Raw genomic sequence first — 5,321 nt, 5'->3', positions numbered from 1 at the left:
TTCCTTACTGCAACCAAAAACTCCGGTATTTTGTTTCCATACTACAACAAAAAATTAGAAAGAGTTGTCATTACCAGTGCTTTCTTCCGCATAATTGGTTGCAAAGACATTGTATCATCTTTAGTTTTATTCTGAATAGGATTTTCAACAATACTAGCTACAATTTCTTCTAGCTTTGGACCTCTAAACATATACGTAGTGTTTGGATTTGTGTTTTGAGTGTTTTTATTTTGTGTTTTGGAGATAGAGAGAGAAAAATAGAGATAAGTAAGTGTGTGTTGAAGATAGATGGTATGTTTGGATTTGTGTTTTGAGATAATTTAAAATATTTTAAAATAAGTGGTGTAGGTTTCATGTTGAGATTTGGGAGACAAAAATCACTATTCATTGTCAAATCATATCTCTTATATATATATATATTATATGTAAATATGTATATAAATATTGTATGTTTAATGTTGTATTTTTGAGAAATAAAATTCACTATTTGTTGTCAAATCATGTCTCTTTTATATTATATATAAGTATATATATGTTATATATATAAAAAATTGAAAAAAAAAACACACAAATAAAATATAAAAATATAAAAATAAACATTCGGTGTATTTTATCTTGTTTCAAAAAATACGAAAACATGAAACCAAACATAGTGATATTATTTTCACTCAAGTAATCCAATAGATAATGACTTAAATTAAAGATAGTGACTATCCAACGTAGCTAGTGTAGTCACTATATGAACATCATATAAAAGCAAATCTCAAGTTCTTTGAATTAAAAAAAAATAAATTAAATTAATAAATTATTAATTTATTAATTCATTAATACTTCTTTAAATTAATAAAATTATGTGATCCCAATATTATTAATTTATAATATTTTTTACTTAATACATTTGTATTTACACGTGAAAATGACAAAAACATCTAAGACCCTAAGCAATGCTAAAATTTTGTGAAGCCCACCGTTTGTCGCGGAAGTTTGGCCGGCGGCCTGTTGCATCCATTGGCCGAAACATGCGTCACGAGATGTCATACTCTTGTTATTACATAAACAAAATATAGTATTTGACAGTTAATTAATTATATCTTCTAAAACTATCTACAGCTTTCTTTTGAGAAAAATGCAGGCAATTCTCGAATATTGTAATATCCCCTTTAAAAAATAAAATAAGAATTTACTTACTTATGTTTTTTTAAAATATAAATAATTTATCTCTTTAGACCGGAAGGTAATTAATTATATTTTCTAGAACTATCTACAATTTTCTTCTGGGAAAAATGCAGGCAATTCTCGAATATTAAAAATAAAGAAATTATCTTCTATAAAAAATAAAATAGCAATTTACCTGCTTATGTCTTTTAAAATAGAAGTAATTTACCACTTTAGATCGGAAGTTAAATTGCTTCATTTTAGAAAATGGACAAAATCGTGTTTTGGTACCATCTAAGGTCAGTACCACAAACTTTGCAAGTTCGGATTTTGGTACCATTAAATCAAAAAATAAATATTTTTGGTACCAACTGAACAGCAGACGGCACATGGGTCTTAACAGCCGTCAAATCCCTTTAAATCACATGCCAATGTCTCTTGACTTCTAAAGACCAAAGAAACGGGCAAAACTGCAGAACCCTCTTTCACACCTCCAAAGAAGAATCCCCCTTTTGAAAACTCTAACCTCAAAATAGAAGCTAAATTCGAAAATTAAGCCAAATGTGTGATTGAGAATCTGAATCCGAGAGCGGGAGACTAGTCTTTGTGGTTGATTTGAAGAAATGGCGTTGACGCCCATCCTTCGACTCAATTCATTGGTGTCAAATGGTGTGCCCGATTATGGTGAGTTTTTTTTCTTCTTCTAAACTTTTGTAGTTAGATTAGATAATAGTTACCTTTGTCTCTAAACTAGGATTTGGAGTCCAATCAATTGTACCATTGGCTTTAGGAGAAGAGTTCTGCATTTTGATTTCATGGCGTCTTTTACATAGCCTAAGAATTGATTACTTTTCAATACTGCCAAATGTGTTTGCCGTGTGGCGCCAAACAGTTTTCTTGACTAGTATTAAATCGGTTCACATTGAAGATCTGCTCCATTAGCTGTTAGATTTGTCATGTCATGTTTTCGAGCTTCGTCTAAACTCATTTCTTTAGTACTAAAAACTTCTTGAGGTTCTTACTTACATCTTGGACATTGTTCTATCACTCCCCATGTCCCTTTGCCTTTGGTGTCTTCTACAACAGAAAGCATTTTATACATTAGACCCTATGGTTTAGCATATTTTAGTTCTCTGTATAAAAAGATGAATTTGAAAAATTGAATTCCCTGTACCTTATGTGGGATTTGGATATCTATCTCAGAGAACAACTAGGTACTTCATATGCTACCAATGTCTGGTATCTTTTTTATGCTTTATAGAAACAATAAGTCTTTGTCTTGTTAGGGAGGCATATACTTCTCTACTCCTACTTGCGGTTCTTATGATGTACAATTTGCTGATATTTTAAAACTAAACTATATTACAAAATGAAAGATTGTTCTTTTACTGGCTTGTCCTGAAAGAAATATAGGTGTGATCTTTGATATCTATCATATTTGTCCTCTCCAAGGACTTAGTTGAACTATCAAATCGTGACAGAAGAGGCAAATTGCACCCAGTTTTGATATTTCACGTACTTTGCTTGGTTGTATTAGCTCTGTACACTTCAAATGTGGAAGTGCAGAAATAAAGTTTGGAATATACTGATGTCTTAAGTACTTTTTGAAATTTGTTATCTTATGCTTAAGTATTTAAATTTGTTATATTATTTCTGAAATGGGTTATAATTATAGTGCTTCATCCCCAGTATAAATCATATTTGCTTTAATGCAATTTTAGCTATACAACTATGGGATTCTCCTAATTGGTGATGTTACCAAGTTTCATTCCGTTATAGTAGCATGTTAGGCGAGATGTTGTTTGCTAATATTTAAACATTAGAAGTTGAGAATTGAAAATCACGATTTTACTATAGAGGTGATGGTTGAAATTTGTTCGTGGTAACTTCATAAGTAGATCAATTTATCCATGAAATGATTTGTGTTGAAGTATCAAATAAATTTAGTTCCCTTGCGACGTATCATCCACTAAGGCGTTGGGCAATATGTAACATCAAGTTTTAAATAAAAGTTTAAAAATGACAGTATGATGCAATTCTTCCATTATTCTTTTTAAGAATAGTAATTGGAAACTAACAATGTCAAAATGAGATACTATTTTCTTATCAAAATACAAAAGAAACAAGACTTTTGAATTTTGCAAGATTTAGAATTGTTTCAAGGGTAACTGTGTGGTTTCTGGTCAAATGTGCTTCTGATACTAAAGAGCTTCCCTTCCATGTTTCTTCAACAGTTAAGTTTTACTAAGACATCATCTTCGTAAGATCATAATTCACATGATGTTTAATTTTCATAACATGAAGACTGCAACTTGTTTTAAGAATTACTCCGTGATTACCGAAATGCTTGCAGAATAAAAGATGTATGTAAGTACAAAGATTGGTGTAGAGAACGAGAGCCGAGTGACAAGTCAGAAAATCAATAATTTGTATCCTCGAGGCAAGAGAGAATGAGAGCTGAGTCATTTAGTACCTATCCGAAGTGTGATTTTCTGCTTAACAACTTGTGTGAATCTTTCAACAGTTGTATCCTCGAGGCAAGAGAGAAGCCTATATTGACAATGTTGGAGTGGATAAAGCAATATGTAATGACCAGAATGCAACAACTTAGGGATAAGGCTGAAAGGTTGTGGGAAGGCAGGAAATTATGTCCAAAGATAAAAAAGATTGTGCATAATAATCTAAAAAAACCCACTGATTGTATCCCAATGAAGTCTAACGACATACATTATGAGGTACAATGTTTTGATGGTGCAAGATACACAGTTGACTTGAAGGAAAAATCTTGTTCTAGTAGATCATGGGATTTAACAGGTATCCCATTCAACCATGCAATGAGTACAATATCTGCACAAGTTTTGGATCCTGATGACTTTGGGCACGAGTGTTATCATGTTGACACTTTCTGCAAGGTATATGCACCAACAATTATGCGTCTTGATGGACTAGAAATGTGGGGAAAAATTGGTTACATTCCACCTGTGCCTCCGAATTTTAGGAGGAAAAAGGGGAGGTCTGCAAGGGCAAGGAGATTGGAACCTGACGAGGTTTGGAAGGGCAAGAAACCTGCAACAATCATCGACAAATTGCCAAGGCAAAGAGAAAAAATGTAGCACCCCCTACTCGCTACATCTAATTATCACTATTTCATCCTTTCTTTAATCAAAACTCATTCTATAAGTAATTCTATTTGAATCAGTAAAATAAATTCTAATTTATCAGCAATATATATATCACAAAAGGTATTAGATATCACCAAAAAGTAATATTTACCCTCACTACATGTTCTCGTGTACATAACCTCAAGAAAAAATCATACCACAACTTTAAATGCAAATCCCGATAAAAGACCAGAATATTTACAACCCAACAATCAAAAACTTTGGCTTCAGAAGTCACGGCTGACCCACCTAATAAAGACGACGGCACCGCTCAAAGTCAGTGTGGCTAGTCAGTGTGACCTATCTCCTGAAAAGTACGTGGCAAGGAATGAGCTGCCTACTCAATAAGTATAGCTGATCAGTTTATATATATACACAGGCAACAATTTCAGGTACATGCAGTCACATCGACTAACAGTCATTATCAATAGCAACAACAAATATAAGCAGTAATACCTATTCACAATTATAAATCAAGCTATGACACAGTATTCAACATTATCGTTTATTAGTTAAGGGCCCCACTTACTCTAACTGGAGTACATCAGTCAATGGTTTCGCCGGCCATCATCATATCATATACAGCACAGGATACCCGTTGTGTGATATCCCCACACTCTTTTACTTCAGCTGTGTAGCAATATAGCACAGGACATCACAACAAACATGGTACCCCCACACCACCCCAGTGTGTAGCTAACAAGCACAGGATATTCCCTGCTGCCCTGGAATACCCCGGTACCCTACGCGCCATGGTACCTAGCTTAATTCACATATTTTTCATATCTCAATATCAATCACATTTTCATAAACCATTGACTGTGTTTCCAACTAGGTAAGCGTCATCTTCTATTTCCATTCACAATCGTCATTCTATTCTCTATAATAATCACTTTCTCAATAACGACTCCCAATTTGATTTCATCAACAATCAATTATATGATTATCACATAATTATATCCCGCATATCTCTACATTACCATTACATATCACATAGTAACAATT

This window comes from Sesamum indicum, linkage group LG16 (assembly GCF_000512975.1).
Source record: "Sesamum indicum cultivar Zhongzhi No. 13 linkage group LG16, S_indicum_v1.0, whole genome shotgun sequence".
NCBI lineage: Eukaryota > Viridiplantae > Streptophyta > Magnoliopsida > Lamiales > Pedaliaceae > Sesamum > Sesamum indicum.
Note: the sequence above shows the minus strand (reverse complement) of the source record.